Source organism: Equus quagga, chromosome 15 (genome assembly GCF_021613505.1).
Source record: "Equus quagga isolate Etosha38 chromosome 15, UCLA_HA_Equagga_1.0, whole genome shotgun sequence".
NCBI classification, from domain to species: Eukaryota; Metazoa; Chordata; class Mammalia; order Perissodactyla; family Equidae; genus Equus; species Equus quagga.
In genome coordinates, this window is record NC_060281.1 from 53,880,951 (window position 1) to 53,903,286 (window position 22,336).

At 37.9% G+C, this 22,336-nt stretch overlaps 1 protein-coding gene across 1 annotated transcript in view; it reads left to right on the plus strand.

Annotated features, from left to right (window-relative positions):
• LOC124227108 (uncharacterized) overlaps window positions 1-22,336 on the plus strand; it is a 444,749-nt gene that overhangs the window by 223,633 nt on the left and 198,780 nt on the right. The gene's annotated exons all lie outside the window — the stretch shown is intronic.

Consider the following 22,336-nt stretch of genomic DNA (forward strand, 5'->3'; position numbering starts at 1 on the left):
CAGTGGTCAGAGATCAAGTTACCAGTGGAAGCAGAGAGGGAAAGCTCAGCTTTCGCTGGGACATAGCACTGGACGGATTGTGTCTCCCAGGGAACTCCAGCCCAAAGAAGAGAGAAAGGGGACCAGACTAGTCCCAGAACATTTATCACATGCTGGTCATTGGATGCCAGGCATGCGCACAGATTGTTCACAAATACAGAATTGCCTTTTATGCTATCAATTTGAATGAGCAAAACAAACATTGTAAGAGTCAATATAGGTATCACAGAGTGATATTTAAGAAAACAATAATTTCTTTCTAAAATAGGAGTATGCTTTCTTTCCCCATTTCCCCTTAGATCTTGTGTTAAAAGGTATCCTTTTTGGGGCCGGCCCCGTGGCCGAGTGGTTGAGTTTTCACGCTCCGCTTCGGCGGCCCAGGGTTTCCCCCGTTCGAATCCTGGGTGCGGACATGGCACCGCTCATCATGCTATGCTGAGGCGGCATCCCACATGCCACAACTAGAAGGACCCACAACTAAAAATATACGACTATACACCAGGGAGCTTTGGGGAGAAAGAGGAAAAATAAAATCTTAAAAAAAAAAGGTATCCTTTGAATTAATTTTAGTGTGTGATATTTCATTAAGGGTAGTAATATATTATTCACATGAATGCAGTCTTCAGATAATGTATTGCATTTATTCTGGCTACTGAATGACCAACTGAAAAAGTTAAAATGGAAAGTGTAGCTATAAAAATGAGCAATTTTGTAAAGTAGATCTATAAACTGCAAACCTAGGGTGCCACTACTTACATCCAATATGTGAGAAGAAAACAGATATTCAACCTCCATTTTTGCTGCCTTTACTTTTAGATATCTAACACTTTTTGAGGACAGTGGCTGTTTCTTTGTTTTCATTTTTCTTTTTTTTTCACTGAAGAACAACTCCCTAGTGAATTTTAAGAAACGGAAAAAATCTGTGTTTGTTAAAGCCACACCATCGAATAGCAGGCACAAAGTCCCAGATGACCTCTCCGTTGTTTGGAAGCTCATAGGGGCTCAAAACAAAGGTAAAAAAGAGCCTATTGTTGGGAGCCATGTTCTAAACAGACAGTTAGTGGAGGTCGCAGCTTAACCCTAAGCCGTATTCACTGCCAGCTGCAGACATGGTTTGGAGAACTGGTAGTGAGGGTGGCAGCGGTGACACCAGAAGTCTCTTTGAAACAGAGGCTTAACTCTTCCTGGGAAAGAATTCTTAAGGGAAAAGGGGTTCTGAGCTGACAAGATTCACTGAGGAATCGAGCCTCAGTTGGCTCGTCTGTGAAATGGGATAATAATAGCTGCCCACCAGAGGCATTGTAGGAAATGACTGAGATAATACTCGTGGAAATACATAATGCCAAGGCCTGGTAAGAATTCAGAAGCGTCTTCCATTATTACTCTTATAATTATTCTGTCTTTTTGATAGTGAAGCTCATAAATTCTTACCCAGTGGACTTTCATTTTAATGAATATGAGAGATGCTTATATTTCAGATAACTTATGAATTAACCTTTGCTTGAGAACAATGTAGGTTAACAATGTGTTTCTCTAATGAGTGATCCCAAAGGCCTTGTGAAGAAGTGCGGGATGCATGTGTGGCATTAGTCTAGGGTGGCTACAGAGAGGACTTTTCTCCTGGGGGACCCCACTCCTCTACAGGACCAGACTTTGAGGACAGGTACCAAGGAGGCAGCAGGCCTGCTTCAGCCCCTGAGCTGAGGTCTTGGTTCTCACCATTTACGTCAGTGAAATTTCAGCTACGTAGTGGTAGCTAAGATTTCAGTTAACAATTTTAAAAAGGGTCCAATTGGTACCTAATAAGCAATTGCATTCTTTTGGACATTTTAATTAAGTACCTAAACTTGAGGCATGAAGCTAGGCTGCAAAAAATGTCATGCAAAGAGCTTGCTTTTTAGAGCCAGCTGCATAAATACAGTTATGCATCGTTTAACGATATTTCAGTCAATGACTGAAATATGGGACCGCATATATCGTGGTGGCCCCATAAGCCTAGGTATGCAGTAAACTGTACTATCTAGGTTTGTGGAAGTGCACTCTATGTTATTCACACAACGAACTGCCTAATGATGCATTTCTCACATGTCCCAGTCGTTAGGCCACGAATTACTGTAACTGTATTAGTCGAAAGGTGAGATATAGTGTTTTTATTATTGTTGTTGTTGGTTTAGATGCCCATCCTGGCTCCCCCCACCTGAGTGTGAATTCTGAGTGTACAAGCCACATCATTGCTACATTTGCTTTGAGCATCTTCCATGCGTGCTGTTGAATGATCCTACAACAGACAAATACAAATGCCAGATCAAATGCCAGGAGGGATCAGAGAATGAACAGGTGCATCAAGGACGTCACCAGGGAGAGCAGACAAAACCACCAGGAGACTGAGATTGCAGAAATGTTCACAGTGTTAAGCAGTGCATCAGGTCTGTAGGGAAAGCAGAGGCTGGCTTTTCCTCCAACAGTAAAATGCGTTCTTCGCTTCCTGCCAAATAGAACAAAAAATGTCTTGAACTAGTTGAAATAACAACCCCAAATTTCCTTCCCCTGTGTCAGAAGCAAACAAACAAAAAATAATTACCTCCTGCCACAGTCAAGGAAAATTTACTCTTTAACAGCCTGACAAAATGTCACTGAATTACATCCATCCCTTGGTATCACCTAGCAAAATCCTGGATCCCCAAAGAAATACACTAGGCTATTTCACATTCAGTGTATGTAAGAAAAGTACAAAATTCGGGACAAAAACAAGAAAAGCACCAAACCCTCCAGAACTTGACAAGAAAGAGAAGTCATTTGAGGCTGTTTGATTTCAGAATAAAAATGTTCTTGCTCAACGTCCCGTTCATTCCATTGGGATCTACCCAATAACATCAAATTTTTTCTCTAACCACACAATTCTGCCTGCCAGTCACTCTGCTAGCAGTTTGTGGGAGATTGACAGTTAAAACAGTAAGTGTCAAGAAATGTAATTTTTAATAATAGGAATACAGACATAAGTGTGCATTGCATGTATAATTGATATAGGGACATTTAAGATATATACTCCACTTCTTTTTAAATATAAGTCTAACATAGGTTCATCTCTGTTCTTAATTGATGATTAGGAGAAATTGGCTCCATATGGCTGGTCGTTTGAGAGGGCAGGGCATCTTACAAATGCTAAATGGGAAGAGATGGTCATCTATGACTAGGCAGAAAGAAGGGCCAGGGACGGCATTGCCCAAATGAAAAGGCAAGTCCTAATTATAGGAGAAGCACCCAGTCTGCTGAGGAAACGTCTTCATGATATGCCTGTAAGGTTACTTTGCTAATGGATCTTGGAATGAAGGCGCAGTGTCATAGCATCAAGGGTGGCTTATCTTTGGCTTCAAGCTGGGCCAGGTGGCAAACACTTAAGGGTTAAGGTGAAAAGGTTGTTTATAGGCGTTTGAGGGAGGCAGCACATATACAGGTAAGCCCAAAGGTATCACTCCAGACAACCCCAGTACCACTTCTGGATACTACCACTTGGATTTTGTCCCAAATAATTCCACATCTTTACTGGTTTTCCAGTATTGTAAGGAGGAGGTGGTCAGATAAGACGAGGTAACTGGTGAGTCTGAGCTGCCATCCCTTCATGTAAATCTGGTAATAACAACTTCCTTATTTCAGTGACTTTAAGAATTGTATTAAATTAAATTATGGACTTCAAGCTTAAGCTCATTAATTTTGAGTATCTGGCTTGAAGATTTTGGATAATTCCTTGGTAGAGACTTTTTGGACCTACTTGTCTTTCAATGTTTATACTGGAAATATTTCAAGTAGAAACATTGCGTTCTTTGTTGATCATATTCATTAACAGCAAATAGGCGAGGATTTTTGGGAAGAAATGTACCCCTAAATATACCTTTTGACTTTCGGTTTTGACAAGATGTTAAGCCCAGTTAGATGTTCAGATTATTAGTCTACTGTCCTGCCAGAATTAGGAGTCAAAGGCATATTTTGTTTTCAGATTATGTTCTATAAACATCTGGAAATTCTAGATGAAAAATGAGCAAAAGGCTTTTGGGTGCATTGATAAATACTCAAAAAAGAAAGAAATGTCCTTGAGTACCAGAAATGAAGAGGAAATTCAAAATCAGACAGGGAAGTGGATAAACTGGGGCTGTGGCTGCCTAGGAGAGGGGAGAAGAGATTGTCAATCTTGTTGATCTAAAGTTCTGGATTTCAATGATCATTCAGGAGATGAGGCCTTGGGCCCGTTAGGTATGGCGTGTTGCAAAAAAGTCTCGTAAATCTAGGATATTCAAGCATTAGTGTAAAAGGGATAGCCTAGACAGAAAATCTGCCCACCGATAGAGGGAAATAACAAGAAATTCTCTTTCTGTATCTAAGCCCTGCTTAAAATTTTGTTTCTCCTGATAATCTAGCAATAGAATTCCTGTAAAGGAAAAAGTGTAGTACTTGAAATGAAAAATTCAAAAGATATATTTTTATACAGATTAGATCCACTGAACAGAGAACTAATGAGCTGGAAGCCAGATCTGAGGACATCTGCTAGACTGTAACACCAAGAGATGAAGAGGTGGACAGGTGAATTGACTCGAAAAGATGTAGAACAGAAGGGTTGACACACATCTTGTAAAATTTCCAGAAGCAGAGAACAGAGAGAAAGAGGGAATAAATACTACATGAGGAGTAATAGCTATTAATTTCCCAGACTTGCTAGAAAATAAGATCTCAGATTAAAAGAGCAGAAGTTCTGAGCAAGATCAATCCACATCTGTGCACACTGTAGTGAAACTGGGAACAGCAATAGGAGAGGACTGAACAACATATTCAAAATTTTGGAAAAAAAAAAAAAATTTAAAAAGATGCTCACCTAATGTATCATTCAAGAGTTGGGGCATGGATGCCCCAAATGAATAGAAACATTTTTGATTAAGAATATTGTATTAGGGGGCTGGCCCCGTGGCCGAGTGGTTAAGTTCGCGCGCTCCGCTGCAAGCGGCCCAGTGTTTCGTTGGTTCGAATCCTGGACGCGGACATGGCACTGCTCATCAGACCACGCTGAGGCAGCGTCCCACATGCCACAACTAGAAGAACCCACAACGAAGAATACACAACTATGTACCGGGGGACTTGGGGGAGAAAAAGGAAAAAATAAAATCTTTAAAAAAAAAAAAAAAAAAAGAATATTGTATTAGTTTCTTAAAGCTATCCTAATAAAGTAGCACAAACTTGGTGGGTTAAAATAAAGAAATGTATTGTCTCACAGTTCTGGAGTCCAGAAGTCTGAAGTCAATATGTTGGCAGGGCCATGCTCTCTCTGAAGATGCTAGAAAAGAACCGTTCAGTGACTCTGTCCTAGTTTCTGTCTTCTCATGGCATTCTCCTTGTATGTTTTCACGTTGTCTTTCTTCCCTCTGTATGTGTTTGTCTCTGTGTCCAAATTTCCCCTTTTATATGGACATCAGTCATATTGGGTTAGAGTCCACCCTGATAACCTCATCCTTAACCTGGTTAAATCTACAAAGATCCTATTTCCAAATCAGACTACGTGCTGAAGTACTGGAGATTAGAATGTCAAAATATCTTCTTTTGGGGAACACAATTCAACCCATAATAAATATACCCTTCACAGAACCTTGCTAAAAGGACTAACAAAGCATCTCTTCCAAGAGCAAGTAAGAATGCAGGAACTAAAGACATCTTGTGTTATTCTTTTGAAACGTCTATATTTGAAATGTTTTATAATTTTACGAAACAAACAGTATGCTTTTTCTGTTCAATTTTAATAAAATGTTAGGAAATTAAGAGTGTTTGAATAGTACAAGGAAGAATAAATGATCATATAATTTGTATAATTAAATGATTATTCTTCCAAATAATTAACTCAATAAAAACTCAAGTTAAATCAAGGGTTGGGGCTGGAGCATCTCTACTTTCACAAGACGTGTACGCTGCAGTGTGGAAACCATTCATGTATGTGTGGAAATCCATGTTGTTTACAGTTAGAAAGATGAACAGTTACAGAAGACATTACTATAAGAAAACATTAAATTAGGAAAATATTATCATAGGAAAATTGGATGCATCCTTCAGAAGTTTGGTGAAAGATTTTACTCTTTCTTCAGTTGTACTTGTTTTATAACACATTCATGTGGATAAAGAAAGATGGCATTTTTAGAGCTATTTAGAAGATTGAAAGAAAAAATGTATTAAAGTACTTTTTAAAAACATAAAATTACAAATTAAGAATTAGGACGACTACTGTCTTATAACTGTCTTGCATGATCATCCTTTTGGAGTGACATTTTAAAATATCATTGAACTTTGGCTGTGGTATTTGAGGTGAAAGAAACTTCTGTTAACTGTTAGAACTGCTATGCTTACAATTTTCATTTTCATTGGGTACAAGAATTGGTCAACTTTAAAAAAGGATGCAAATAATAAGTTAAAGAAGCAAAACCAGCAAAATTCAGGCAAAGAACATTGATTAATGAATTTTAAAAAAATTCTGAAAGGTCATGTGCTCAAGTTGGGCCAAGCCTCAGGCAGATCTGACAAACATGAGCGGGCCCTCTGTGTGCAGCAGGTAACCCATGCTGACTCCAAATCTGCTGACATTACAGGGTTATTATTTCTGGAAGGATGTAGCATTCTGGAACAATTTCTCTAATAATTCCATTAAGACCATGGTTTCCTTCAATTTAGGCTTACATATTTCATTTTTCTCGTTACCCTAGCCCACAAAGAAAATAAAACCATGTCTTGGATTGAGCTTTTGTGTCACCAAAGGAAAAAAAAGCACTTGATTTTGATGGTACTTAACCCCATTTTATTTGATAAGTACATCTATCTTTTGGATCATGTGTCCGTGTGTGAATGATGAAATTTTATGAATCCTAGTTTAAAGGTGAAAAATGACTTGCCTTACACTAAATTGTGGTAATCTTGAGGATTCCTTAAGGAAGAGGTCAAATGCTTGCCACCATTTCATTGGGTAGCACTTAAAACACCTTCTACAGCAAAGAAGCCACAGGGAAAGGGATGTCGAGGAGCAGAATGTGACGACGCTGGCTCCCGGGTGACAGAATCACAGTGAGCAGGCATTTAGCAGTCTCTTACTTTCAAGAAGATCTGCTCTTTACTAATTTGTGACTGGACAAGGCTTTTTCTTTTGACAGAAAAATAAAATACATTTTAATTACTAATAAAATCCTTTGGATATAACAGAAAGTTCCTTATTGTATATCTAAATATGAAGAGTAAATACTGGAGGCCAAGACACGGTAGGATGGTGGTTAAGTGTGTGCTCTTCACCTTGATTTGAATTCTGGTTCCAAAATCTACTTAGCAAAGTGACTCAGAGTCATTACCCCATCTCCCTGGGCCTCTGTTGTCTCAACCATAAAGTAGTCATCACAAGAGGTTCTATCTCGTTGGTCTTATTATTTTCCCACCAACAGGGCTGTGGTCCAGAGTGAATGTTACAGTGCAGCTCAATGCCTGACACATTGCAAACACTAAAATATTTTTTAACTAAGAACAAACCAGTTTTAAAAAGTAAAAAATAAACAAAACCCAAATATACTTCTTAAATGAAGTTTTTGTTAACTAAAGTATATCGTGACTATTTCTCTTTGTAACACTTCCATGATTATATTGTTTGAAAGAAAAAATGGGCAATGGTGGACCATATTTCTATTTTTAAATCTTAAGTCTTTCCTTTCTAAAACCAGTGTTTTTAGAACAAGGTAGAGTTTGATGCTTTCACCAATATTATGACATTGAACCTCAGAAGAAATAAGTGAGGTAGATGAATTTTGGAGAAATAATGCAACTTGTCCAAGATCATTGCTTATTAGGGCGATGTTGGGGAAAAAAATCCTTACCATATAGCTTTGGATACTCAACTTTCGCTTTCTAATTCCAAAAAAGACTTTTCACTTTCCGCTATCCCAGGGCCATCATCAATGTTCCCATGGTCATCATTAACTAAAATGATCTTTCCGCCATGTCACTTCATCACTTCCCTTTTACAACCATTGGTGACTCCCCATTGCTCTTAGGATAAATCATGTTCCTGACCATGGATTCAAAGATCCAAGTAATGTAGCTTCAGCTTCCTTCCACAGTCTTTACCCTCATCAGAGCCAACCTCCCACTATGTACCCAACCACCCTTTCAGCTTGAGTCATCCTCAAGTTTCATATATCCTCCAAGTTCTGGTGTGTCACCAGGCATTTGTCCCCAATATTAGCTCGTACTTATCCTTCAAATTCCAAACTCACCATTTTGCTGTTGTGTATATACATTAATTAGCTCCAACAAGATTTCAGGTGTTTGAGGGCAGAAGGGCATAGCATATTTCTTGGTGTGTCTTTTGGAGCATATAATGCTTTTAAATAGTAGGTATTCAATAGCTGCTTCTAAAATAAAAAAGAAAAGAAAAACTATAGTTATAGGGGAACAGCAAGTTTAGTGTAAATTCAGTTTACCAAAAATGAGTACCAGAAAATCTTAAGATAATCTTAAGAGCCAAATCTTGGTGCCAGTAGTCTCTAAAATAGAAATAGGTCTGATGGAGAAGAAACAAATCAATTCAGAGAAAGAGACATTATTCTAATATTACTTATAAATGGAAAACCCATCACTGGTAATGAATAAGAAAATAAGTATCAATATTTTATGGTTTTACAACTTCATGTTTATTTGGTCTCTTCTCCCCTCTTTATTCTACAAAAACAACATTTTAGGTAAACATTTTCTAAAGAGAGAAGTAAGCTCATAAACTCACTTCCTTGGGGCGTGAGCAAACTCAGCAAAGCTCATTCAAATGGGAAAGCGGGTGAAAACCCTCTGTGTCCCTTTTGAGAATTTCCAGAGTGCTTACACATGCCTGGGACCTCCTGGAATACACCTGTTCCGTGTTAACTGCAACCTTGATTATTTTAAAGAGCAAGCAAAAATTTCTCCAGATGATTTTTGATATTTCCAAGTGAAAATAGTTGTACTGGCCTTTCTGATTATAGAAGACAACAATGAGCTCTTTATTAAGAAAATCAGAGAATTAAAAAAAATATATATAAAAGGTCTAGTTCTCAACAAGCATGTATTCCTGTTCTGGGAACACATTAACTGCATTCACACTGACCTTCCTTTTATTGTTCATTGCCATCTAACCTAGGTTAGTTAAATTATTCATTCACTGTGCAAATGAGAAGTAAGTTTAATAAATAAGTAAGCACTTCAAACTTAGGAAAAGATACATGTAATAGAAGAGTCCAAAAAATATGAAAACTTGGCAAGTAGCATTCTTGAATTCACATTAGCTTGCTTGAATTTTTGGAAGTCTTTCATGCTTGGTGTTTATTCAGATGGAAGTTGCTGGATTAGTCAAAGGTCACTGCAAGGTACATGGCTGAATAGATTAATTTCATTTGTATTACATGATATATTTTGTATATTTTGTTCATTCATTCAGTCACCAACAACCTGCTGCGGTAGATTAAAGATGGCTGTAAATTCTTTGCTACTCCTCCCACTGAAGAGTGAGGTCTGTTTCCTCTCCTTGAATCTGATGGAGGAGGACTCTGTGACTACTTGACCAATAGAGTATGATGGAAGTGTTGCTGTGTCAGTTTCTGGGTTTAAGTTCAGGCTTTAAAAGACTAGCAGATTCCACTTCCCGTCTCACTGGAAACCTTGCTCTTAGAGTGCTGAGTTGCCATGTAACAAATTCAGTTCCTCTGCTGAAGAGACCAGAAGGTGAGGCTCTGTGACTACAGAACAGAGAGAATCTGAGCTGAGTCTACCCTTCCATTTGTCCTTTCCAAAGTGCAGGGTATCTGAGTGAATCCTTCTTGGACCCTCCAGTTCAGTGCAGCGGCCAGACTAACAGAACCAAGTAGCCCCAGCTGTTGCCAAGTGGAGTAGATGAGTCACTCTGTGGACTTCCTTATCCACATAATTGGGAGATAGAGTAAAATGTTGTTTCAAGCCACTAAGTTTCAGACTAGTTTGTTATGCAGCTGTAGATAACTGAAGAACTTGTTTAGCCCATCTTATGACCAAGTCCTATATCAAAGGCTGGAGCAATAGTCAGGGCCTTCTCCTTAAATTGCTTGGGTGGCTTTTGTTAATTGAACTTTGTATGCTTAAAGGAAAAAAATTAGTTTATTTTTAGATTTGTATTTGGATCACCCAAAAGGCTTTTGGGTCTTGTGTGAAATGGCTTGACCTTTAGTTATGCTATGTGTACATAAAAAGGTAGAAGTGAGAGATGGAAGTGTATAGATTGGGGGCTGTTATGGACCGAAGTTTACGCCCCCATCACCAAATTCGTATGCTGAAGTCCTAAGTCCTAGTACCTCAGATTGTGACTGCCTTTAGAGATAGGGTCTTTAAAGAGGTAATTAAGTTAAAATGAGGTCATTTGAGTGGGCCCTAATCCAATATGACTGGTGACCCTATAAGAAGAGGAGATTAGGACACAGACACTACAGAGGGAAGACTATGTGAAAACAAAAGGAGACCAGCCAAGGAGGGCGGCCTCGGAAGAAACCAACTCTGCTGCCACCCTGATCTTGGACTTCCAGACTCCAGAGCTGTGAGGAAATAAATGTCTGCTGTTGAAGCCGCCCAATCTGTGGTGCTTTGTTATGGCGGCCATATCAGACTAATACAGGGGCTCCTGAAGAACTGGTCACAATGAGTTGTCCTTTTTTTCCAGGGGCAAAGAAGACGCAACAGTAGGTTCAACCTTCTAGCATTCAGTGTGTAAATTTGACATCATCAAATTAAGGTCTGACTCCCCTATTCTTGTAGGGTAGTCGCATTATGTGTAGATGGTTTTGGTTAATTGTAGGGTGCACATAGGCACCTTGGAAGCTCCAGAGAAAACCTTACTTACACTCTCTGTACTATGAGACTATTTTATAGATCTATAGAATTTTAAGAAGTATATCAACCAGTTAATATTTATACATCAGTGTGGCAAGGTATCATTATTATAGTGGTAGATGGGCACCATTTTTGTTTTACTGGAGGGAAATCCAATATGAATAAAATAGCAACTTTTCAAACATGACATTTAATCCATGCATGTAAATCAAACTGAGAATCTATTATTCATTATTAAAAGGGTTGCATATTTTTATTACACTGAGAATGAAACACAAATACTGTGAAAAATTTAGTGCCTTTTCTTGAAATTTTAAGGCACTTATCATACAATCATCTAACTGGTACTGGCACTCATTTTAAAATATAGCCACGAAATTAATGAGTTTGAAGTTTTATGCCTGAAAAAAAGATGCTCAATTTCAGTGAAATAGGCAAATTTATTTTTTATTTAAAGCTTCCTAAATACTTAAGATGGCAAAGTACTTTAGTAATGTTCTGAGTCCAATATGTATATGAAGAATATAGTTCATATTCTTGTCATTATTCGTCATGGCCACAGTGTTCTTCCCTGAAGTGCTTCCTGAAAAGTGCATATATCAGAAACTGATTAAAATGACCTAAAGCATTAATTCTTAAAATATGATGAACCCAACATTTCGCAAGAGGTTATTTTCTGTGTGACATTTATTATCAAAGAATTGGAATGATTTTAATAACTCATAGGAAGGAGTGGTCCTAGGAAAGCTAGAGCTTGGTTGCTTTTATTGATTATTGATTATTACCATTAATAGTGAATAGTCCTGGAGCATATTATATCATATGGCCTTAGAAAGTTTTCCCTTATATCAGTTGGGGGATGGCCCTTTTTTGCCATCTCTTCAAAGGGTCACTTCTGCTGGTCAAGAGGTCCCCCAGACTTGTGAGAGTCTTTATTACAAATGACTTTTCCCAAGTGGTGTGGGAAGTCACTGGGCATTCTGCTCTCAGCAGTGGTCTGGTTTTTCTACCTACTAAAATTCAACACTTTAGGAAACTTATTTAACCTCCTTGGCCTCAGTTCCTCATCTGTAAAATGGGAATCTAATGCTTAGTTCATATGGACTTTGTGAGCATGAAATAATGTGATGTATAGATTGCTTAGCATAACGATTTGCATGTAGGAAATAACTAATAGCTGTAATTATTTTTACCATTATAATAATAATCTTCCAGCTAGAATGGTCTCCCTGCTTTCCTCACTATGTTAGGTTTCTCCAGCCCTTCAGAACATCCCTTCAAGAAGTATTAGTTAATCCATCCTTGATTCTCCCCTTTAAGAAAACTCAGTTTCCACTAAATTTATTTGATGCTATTTTCCCTCTTCCCCTTCCTACTGGGTGACTTGAAGGGTTCAAGACCATCAGTGCAGAAAGTCACTTTACTACTGTGTCACATATTCTCTGGAAGAGAGGAAGAGTCAATTGTATTCAGTGCCTGCAGTGTGCTAATTTCATCACTATGGGCTTAACATACATTGTCAATGCAAACTTCACACAAACCAATCCATTGCTAAACCCATTTTTCAGATTCAAGAAACTGAGGTTTTAGAGATGAAGACTTGCCCAGGTGTTTAATGCTGAGATTCAGGGGGCCAGCCCTGTGGCTGAGTGGTTAAGTTTGAGCCCTCTGCTTTGGCAGCCCAAGGTTCGCAGGTTTGGATCCTGGGCGTGGACCTATGCACTGCTCATCAAGCCATGCTGTGGCAGCATCTCACATAGAATAACTAGAATGACTTACAATTAGGATAAACAACTATGTACCAGGGCTTTGTGAAGAAAAAAAAGAGGAAGATTGGCAACAGATGTTAGCTCAGGGTCAATCTTCTTCACCAAAAAGCATACCTAGAAATAAAACCCTGAGGTTCAAAATCAGATGTGAACCCCACAGTCCAAACACTGAAGTTCACAACCCATCCTAAAGGAAGCAGTCAGAACTGATGTATTGATCTTCCATATCTGCAATTTACTCTTCAATTCCTATAATTTTTTCTTCGTATTTTTACCAGGTTTGTCTCTATTTCTAAAGCCAAATCCCTCTCTCTTTTCAGCCTCTCTCTCTTGTTCTTGGAAAGGACAACATCTGTGTCATCTGTATCTGTATCATCCTAAATTTGGGAATGAACCTGTTATAGTACATGGCATTGGCAGGTGGCCACTTAATCTTATGAATATTTGGCAGCACTAGAATGTTAGCCTCTTGAAGGCAGAGACTTGGGTCTATTTTATTCACTGCTGTGTCTCTAGCACCTAGAAATGTGATGTCTCAATAATAGTATAATGAAACATGAATAATAATTGAATAAATGAAGAATAATACATTTTTCAAATGAATGAGCAAATCTAAAAATTCCAAAGAGTCACATTGCAGTCTTCAAATAGACAACTGCTGATGACCTTTTAGTTGAAAATTTTTTCAGCTTTTTAAAATTTTTGGTGTTTTATGTAGATTCACATTATTTTATTGGAAATGATTTCAAAATGCCATAAATCCATCCTTGTCCTTTATGTCTATTCTCTACCTCTGTTCACATATGATGTATTCAGAGTTAAGAATGCCCTAGTTACAAAAAACTACTGTTCGTGTTCATTTTGCATACAATTTAACAATCAAATCATTTTGAATTCTCTAAAGAGGAGGAACTTGCTTCTATATTTGAACTCACTCACATTCAGAGGGAATATGTTTTAATATTTCGACATCTATACAAAATGCTTTACAATTACTTGTAAGGCATTAATTCTCATATGAACACCAAGTGAAGTCAAGAAAGGCTGAGTAGGGTGAAGAATTTCTCCGAGGTCACATGGCCTGTTAATTGCAAAGAACAAGGCTAGCTATCTTTTCCTACCCATCTGCCTCCTACATACACCAAGCAGTGGTCAATGTCTTTGAACTTATGGGGCTCTCAAAGTTGTGGTGGCAGGAACAGGATTTATGTTCAAATAAAACCATCACTAAACTCAAGGACCAATAAAGGTCAATCTAGTAAACTGCAAATCAGATCATGGCAAGTCTCTGCTTAACATCTCCCCGTGGCTCTCCATTGCATTTAGAATTAAATCCAAATTTCTTACCTGGGCCTTCAAACCTTTTGTGATCTGGCCTTCACCCCGCTCTCTAATTTTAATTTATACTAGTTTTCTGCTTGTGTATTTCATTCCAGTCTCACTTTCTGTTCTCTGAACACGCCAAGCTCATTCTTGCTGCAGGGCCACTCAATTAGTTGTGGCTTTCTGCCTGGTAGAGTTCCTCCTCAAACTTTGATACAGCTGGTCCCAGGTTAAGTGTTCCTTCCTTAGACAAGATTCTCTCAGCAGAACATCCTCACCTCTGGCTATTTTCTAGGACATCACTATTTTATTTCCGTTGGTTCAACATCAGTAGAGATAAATTAGAGCATTTATCACTGTTGATATTTTCTTATTTGTTTATTGCTTACCCCCTTCCCTATCAGATTATAGCTCGATGAGAATAGAAAGCTTGTTTGTCTTATTCAATTATTTTTATCCTCAGTGCCAAAAATGATGCATAAGTACAAAACAGGCTTTTAATAAATGTGGGTGAATGAATGATTGAATGAATGAATGAAGGGAAGTGGTAAAGGTGGATACGGCTTTTGACACAGTCAAATCAACACTTTAGTAGCTGTGAAAATGTGAGCAAATCGTTACTTTCTAAATCTTTTTTCAGTCACCTGCAAAATGGGCTAATGTCAACTATGTAACAGGATTGACATACAGATCAAGTGTGATAACGTGCATGTAAGAGTTTTGCAAAATATAAAATGCTTCATAGGTACTAATATGATTGCTAGATATCTTTGGTACAATGTGGGTTGCCCAAAGGGAAAATGTAGATTAACAATTATTGCCAAAAGTTTTCTCCTTTCCAAATGATGTATTTGCCTGTTCCTTGTAAAACCGTTTGTGGTTAATTTGTTGGTCTTTGATCTAATCATGCTGCAGATGTTCAGAAATGCCATCTTTTTGTGCATTGAGGCTCAGCCACTGGGGTTTGTGAAAGTAATGGGCTGTGCCCAATTTTCCCCAAAGTGCTCAACTCTCAGGGACAAAGAAGGGAAAGATCTATCTTTTGCCTAACAAGGAGAAACCGAAACGAAAATTCAACTTTTTGTTTTTACAGTAAAAAAAAAAAAAGGGTGTGGGGGAAGAAATCCCAGAACTGAATTTTCTAAATTAAAATATTCAATTAGATTTTGCCATCTCCCTAGAGTGAAATATTCTTAGTTGAACATTTGAGTAGCATGTGAAGAGATGAGTTATGACATATTGAGGTTGAGGTCAGGTAACGGAATTGCGATATAATGAGATGACATGCCATATATTTCCTCTTGATTTTCCTCGTGTTTGATGGAAAATGGTGGAAAGGTCATATTTTTTAGCCAGTAGTTATTCAGGTATGAATCAGTTTGATTTTAGACAGAAATGTGGTTGCCCTAAGCGGCAAAAGTCAATTAGACATATGATCAAGGACACACAAACCTGTCTTATCTTTGTATCCATACTGGATGGTGATTCTCAAAGTATGGACTGAAAGACCACCTGAACTACCATTACCTTGGCATGCTGGTTAAAATTCAAATTCCCAAGCCTCACCCCAGCCTAACTGATTGAAGGACGAGAACGAGGCCTGGAAACCTGCATTTTTAATAAGCACCCTTGGGTAATTCTTATACAAACTATGTTTTGGGGACCACTAGTGTAGGGCCTTAAGGACATCATTGTATGATTATTGATGTTTATCAAATGATTAAATTAGTTGTTAAGAAATCATAAAATTAGACTCAGGGACTGTAGGTGTGAGAGATCATAGAATTGTGCCCCATTTCAAGAAGACTTTTATTCAGAGTTACTAATTTGTAAGCTATGTGGTGAATCTAGCCCTTCAGAAAGGCTCATTCTTGAAGGCTCCTGGATAGTGGGGTTTGAGTGGAGTAAAATGTTTTTTCTTGGTAAACTCTCTGTCTGCTTTCTATGCCTGAACTCAGAGTGAGCAGAGACGAACAGGCTGCATACAGAGAAACATGTGCAGGAAGAGCCCTAGCCCCTTAGTTTGTAGGAATCATGAAGAGCAGTAAAGAGGGTAGAAAGGAATGACCTTGAGCCTTTTCACCACGAATCCAAGGTGGGCTGTCTGATGTGCGTCATACATTCAGGAAGCATAGCACGAATGGCTCTAGAGCAGATTACCAAAACTCGAATCCCAGCTCTACCCTCTACATGTATTTTCTGTGTGACCTTGGGCCGGGTCTCTTTGCCTCAGCTGTGTCATTTGCAAAATGGAGTTAATCACAGAGTCTACTTCATGGGATTATTGTGGTGATTGAGTTGATAAGGATAAAGTGATTTAAAAAGTGTCTTGCATTTAGTAAGCTTTCAATAAATGTTAACTGTTGATACTACACCAATTTTTAGGATTAAGGAACTAAAAAAAATTAATTTGCTAAAACAGGCAACTGGAACTACTATGTTTGCACATGAGAACACTCATTTTCCAACGGTATAGGAAGATTTTCTCTCTTCTTCTATTCAGAAGCTATGATACTTAATAGCTGTTACCACCCTCTATCCTCGATCCCTAGGCCAAGATAAATTTCCAGGAATAATTATTTTCTTTTATCCCACAGCAGAAAGACTGGGGATTAGAGCTAATTTCCCCATTTATTTATCTTGGCTGAGGGAATGGAAAGAAAAATAGTGGTACTATAAGACTCTCACTGGAAAACCTAGATTACCCACTGCTGTGGCATCAGTTCCTACTCATCAGTCCAGCGTTGTCTGCCTCAAAAAAAATTTTGCTATTTCTAATGCAAATTAGGTATATTTTTTTACTTCCTTGACTACCTTTATTCTCTACAGAATGTTAGACCTGGAAGACACCATTTAGTTCATTTCCCATTCTCCCTACCTACTGCCTTCCTTCCATCACCACTGCCCTCCCCTTCACTCCTATCCTTCACTAGCGCCGCCAGCACTTTATAAGTGGTGAAACCAAGATCCAGAGATAATAATTTACATCCTTAACTGGTAAACTGGAATTCGATCTCATGTTTGATGCCAAAGCCCATGCTTTTAACCACTAGGATATATAGCTTCCCTTTTAAATTAGAGAGGAAATTCAACAAGGCAGGATTGGATAATTAGGATTGAAGTAACCTATATATATAATCAGGAGGACCATTTAAGATGCATTTAGAATTGCAACTAAAGAAATGTCCAGGTGGCACCACCGTAGACTTCCCATGAACTATTTAAGCACTATTGGGTATTCTGCTTATCCACTGAAGTGAAGATTGTGTAGGTATTTGCACGGTTCCTCTGCTATTGATTTTATCATGACTCTGACAAAGAAGCTCTAGGTCCTTGACTTTGTATCAGTGCCTTAGCCCTATGGCTCTGAAGCTATCCTGCATGATAATTAAGTTTACAGAACAATTAAGACTAGACTTGAGTAAATACAGAGCAGGGCCAGTGAATCAGTCAACGTTAATTCAGTTATTCTATGGTAACAAAAAAACCCCAATATCTCAGTGCCTTAATACTATAGAAGCTTATATTTCATCTAACCTTCATGTCCGCTTCAGGACAGCTGGGGGCTCTGCTTTACTCATTCTCATTCTAAGTCAAAGACAGGTTGAAAAATTACCGTGTGGAGTGTTGCTTGTCACGGCGACAAAGGAGAAGAAAAGCGAGCTCTAGAGGGTCTACACCTAAGAATAAGCGCTCTGGCCCAGAAGTGACACATGCTGTGTCCATTCACAGACCATTGGCCGGAGCTAGTCAAATGGCCCACCCACCACAAAGCGGCTGAAAGAGCAATCCATATACTTAGAAGGCGAAGAGCTGGAGATATTTGATTAAGAGTATTAATGACACCATTGCTACTAAGAAGGGAGTGGAGCTTTCTAACAGAACTGTTCACACTTGGATTTATATACCTTATGAATTGGCAAACATCACCATCAGTGTAGGGTTCAGGTAGAGAATGAGCAACAACAGTCTGGCATATTATAGAAAAGATTTCTAACTGAGCATGGGACTGAATATAATACAGTTTCTCAAGTTTTGTGTTATATGTATATACCACCAGTATTTTTATTAGATAATCTGCATTCCTCAATGAAATTTTTCAAATGCCCTTTTCTGAGATCGTTGTATACTTACAACTCTTTTGTTATTTACTTTAATTTTTAAGGGCTTTAAAATTCTTAGAATACCTTAGTAATTGTTACGAAAACTTGTAAGTCCCCTCATCTATGTCTGAGCTCCACCAGTATCTCTGCCGGTGCTTCCACTTGAAAACCTGTAGATTAGAAATGACCCCCTCAGAGCTATTGTCCAAACTGAAGAACCCCAGATTCTTTGCTTATAATGTGCAAAACTTGGGAGAGGAAGAGGGATTTCCTGATGACAAGGCTGTCAAAAGAAAATAATAGACTGTGAGTGTGCATGTACGTGTGTGTGGTGGGCAGGCGTTTGTGAAAATTTTGACAACTATATTTAAGATGTATGTCTATGTATTACATGTTTTAATATATATTTAAGTATATGTTTAATAGGAAATAAAACTAAAAAGTTAGATCATGGTGAGGCTACCGTAGGGTCTTCAATGCGATGCTAAGGAATTAAAAGTTATATGGTAAACACAAGGTGATAATATGATATCAGTTAGGCAAGAAACAGCCTACCTAGGAGCAAAAAGTGGAGCTTATGCTAACTAAACCAAAGTTTCTGAAAACCTTTTGTTCAGTGACAGAGATAAAAGTAACTTTATACCACCAGAATGCAGAGCAAAGAAGCTGGGCAAATAATGGAAAGCAGAATTTTCCATATGACATATTTTTTTTTCTTATTTATTTATTCATTTATTTGTGAGGAGGATTGGCCCTGAGCTAACATCTGTGCCAATCTTCTTCTCTTCTATGTGGGAAGCCTCCAGAGCATGGCCTGATGAGCAGGCCCAGGTCCTTACCCAGGATCTGAACCTGTGAACCCCCGGCTGCCAAAGTGGAGCACACGAAGCTAACCACTATGCAGCCAGGCCGGCCACATGACATATAATATTTCTATACTAAATTCAGGATTTCACAATAAGGAAATATGGATATTTGACTAAGTATGATCCTTTGACAGCCAGTAATGAACTTTTCTGTTAAATATCATAGACAGCCTTTTATTTGTAAGATTTTATCATTGATTTTTATCTGTTTGACTATAATATGCCTAGGTGTTGTTTTCTTTTTATTTTTTCTTCTTGGGATTTTCTGAGCTTCTTTGTTTTGTGGGTTGATGTCTTTCATCAGTTTTGGAAAATTCTCAGTGATTATCTCTTCAAATTTTTATTTTTTGCACCAATGTCCTTCTCTTCCTTTTTAGGACCCTAAGTACGTATGTGTGAGACTATTTGTTATTGTTCCACCGGTTTTACGTGCTCTGATCTGTTGCAGATTTTTTCTTTTTTCGTTCTTTTTTTGCCTTTGTGCCTCAGTTGGGATAGTCCTATTGACCTCTCTCAGAATTTATCTATCCTTTTTCTGCTATGTCCATTTCTACTAAGCCCATTCAATGAATTTTTCATTTCAAGTCTTTTATTTTTCTGTTCTAAAACTTTTCTTAAGTTCTCTCCTGAAATTTTCCTCCCTCTCACTGGTTATTTCCATTTTTTCCCTTGATTTCTTTATCCTAATTATAATGATTATTTAAAGTCTTTGTATGTAAATTCTAACATCTGGGTCATCTGTGGGCCAATTTCCACTGACTGTTTTCTTTTGTCTAAGTGTAACATTTTCCTACTTCATAGTCGTGTATCACATGCCAGACATTGTGTCTAAATGAATTGCCAAGACTGAAGTAGAAAATCACAAAAATAACTATTTCTATCAGGCAGCTAGAGTGAGGTGCTGATCTCTCTGATTAGAATTAAGCTCAGTTTGGGTTAGCTTGTAGCTTTAATTAGGTTTAATTCACCACTCGTTTCAAAAGTTTTGAAGTGTGAAAGATTCCACCCTAGGCTTGGAATTAAGCAACATGTACCTGAGATTCTGCTCTGCTCCCCAGCCCTGCCTCAAGATTTTTGTGGCACTGGAGATCTCTCTTACTCTCAGTCTGGACCCAATTGCTCTCATGCTGCTGAGCACTGGATAAAAGTCTTAAGGTTGAGAATTGGTAAATAGTAAGGACTCGCTCTGTGTCTGGGGTTCATATGTATTCAATATTCCACGTCAGTCCAAGATTGTTAAACGTTCAGCTGCTTTCTTCTTTTACCTACATAGTCTCCCACCCAACGACAAGTGTGCTATTCCCTGTGATTAAAGCTGCCTCTTGTTCTAGCTCACACATGAAGGGCATATCCGTCTCTGAGACTTAGTTTCCTCTAAATTTCTTTGTATCCTCAGCTCCTCAATGGGCTCAAAACTATGCAAAATTTTGTAATTTAACTAGTGTTTTTTTCCTTTTGTTACGATAATAATTTTGGTGATTTATGACCATTTCCATCATAACCAGAAGCAGAACTTTGAAGCCCTTCGCTTTAACTTTTTTCTGATCCTAATAACAATAATCATTCAAAAATTTCAGAAAGTCCAGAAAATTGAGGAATACTTGGTCAATATGCATTTCATCATTTTGTAAGATTGCCCTAAACCTCTCTGAGTTGCTTCAATTTTCAGGTATTTTGTGTCCAAGTGGAAAGAACTTTGCTTTCTCTTCCAATCCTCCATACAATCTTCAGTTGTCAAGATTCTTGTTTTCTTCTTGGATTCTGTTTGTTCTCCACTCTCCTTTCACATGCACCTTATGGTGTGGAAGACAAAATGCATCAACTTTATGTTATGCAGTAAAATTCAGCTCTGCAGTATCTCTTCCTTAAAAAGAATGCTTTTCATGGTACTCAGGAAACAAACGTACTCCGAGGACATTGTGACCTCCAACTACCAGGACTCTTATGATGAGATGGCATTGTTAGTTGGGGGAAGACCGATACATTTATTTCCCTCATTATACAGTATTCAATTACAAAGCTACTGAAAAAATACTCATGGAATTGTCATGACATGGAATAGCTGTGGAAATATTCAGGTTGGTGGAAAGGATCCTCTGAGAGGTACAATGAAATGCAGTGATTCTTTCTTGACAAAGAGGAAAAGAATGAGTCCCCAGCTACACATTACGGGGCAAAAGACCTCTCCTGTGATACGTAGCAAGGGAAAGGCACTAAAAGAATAAATAAGATAAGACAACTGTTGTCAGATAAAGGAAGCTCCTTTATTTGATAACATATGGTTCTTATCTTCCTTTTCAATCAATATCAATGGCTAGGTTTTGTCTTGTTTGTATACTTATTTCTTTTAGGGGCTGTCACGGTAGTTGCATGTGACACCTCTATCTTGTAAAACAGGTTGAAACGAAGTTCCTTTTTTGCATGAGGATCGGCTTCTTATGTACATTGTTACAGGTGGCGTGTTGCTGGGTGGTGTTACTAGGTTATGTTTAGTAGTCTTGAAGTGTTTCTCATGCACAAAACGATACTGGTGTTTTATTGTTTATAGATGAGCTTTAACCTTAATATGTTCTTTTCCTCTTTATTAAAATTAAGTGCCATCTAAATCATCTTAGAAATAGTTGGGCTAAAGTCTTAAAATTAACAATAGTAATATACATTTCATATTATTAGTAACATTTTTATATTTATTGTCCATGTTGAGAATTGTATCAGCTCTGTGATGAAGATGCTTATATCCTTGTTTTTTATTGGTGAGGAAGCTTGAGTGCTTGAAAACTTAGATGCAAAAAGAGAAGTGACTTCCCCAAGACCACAAAAAAATTAACCATAGAATTGGGTTAGTACTGGTCAAATTCTTACTTCATTTGTTTTGAACCTGTTACTGAGTAAGATCAGGTTAGTATAAGAGCGGTATTATTTTCTAAATTGAGGGATGAAAATACATGAAATTACTGTGATAACATCAGTTCTACTTTAATTTTAAGTGATGGTCCAAAACAGGTTTCTGACTTCATTTTTCCTTCTCCTCATTTAGCTTTTGTTTCTTATCACAAAGGGTACTCACAGCCAACTAACCAAATGAAAAGTACGGCTTGATTAAGAATCTCTTTTGTCAATAATTTGTGCCTAATGCTTTTAGCTTTCCCATGGGTTGTTGTAGAAAATGGTAAATCTGGTTTAAATGAAACCTGATCCTGTTAATGGTTTAATGGCAGCTGCCACAGGGTTAGGGCATTTTTCCACAGATGCTTCTGTTCCATTTTAAACATAAACTAAGTCTTGGAATATTTACATAAATCATATAAATATGCCCACACACTTTTGGCTAAATATATTGTGGTAA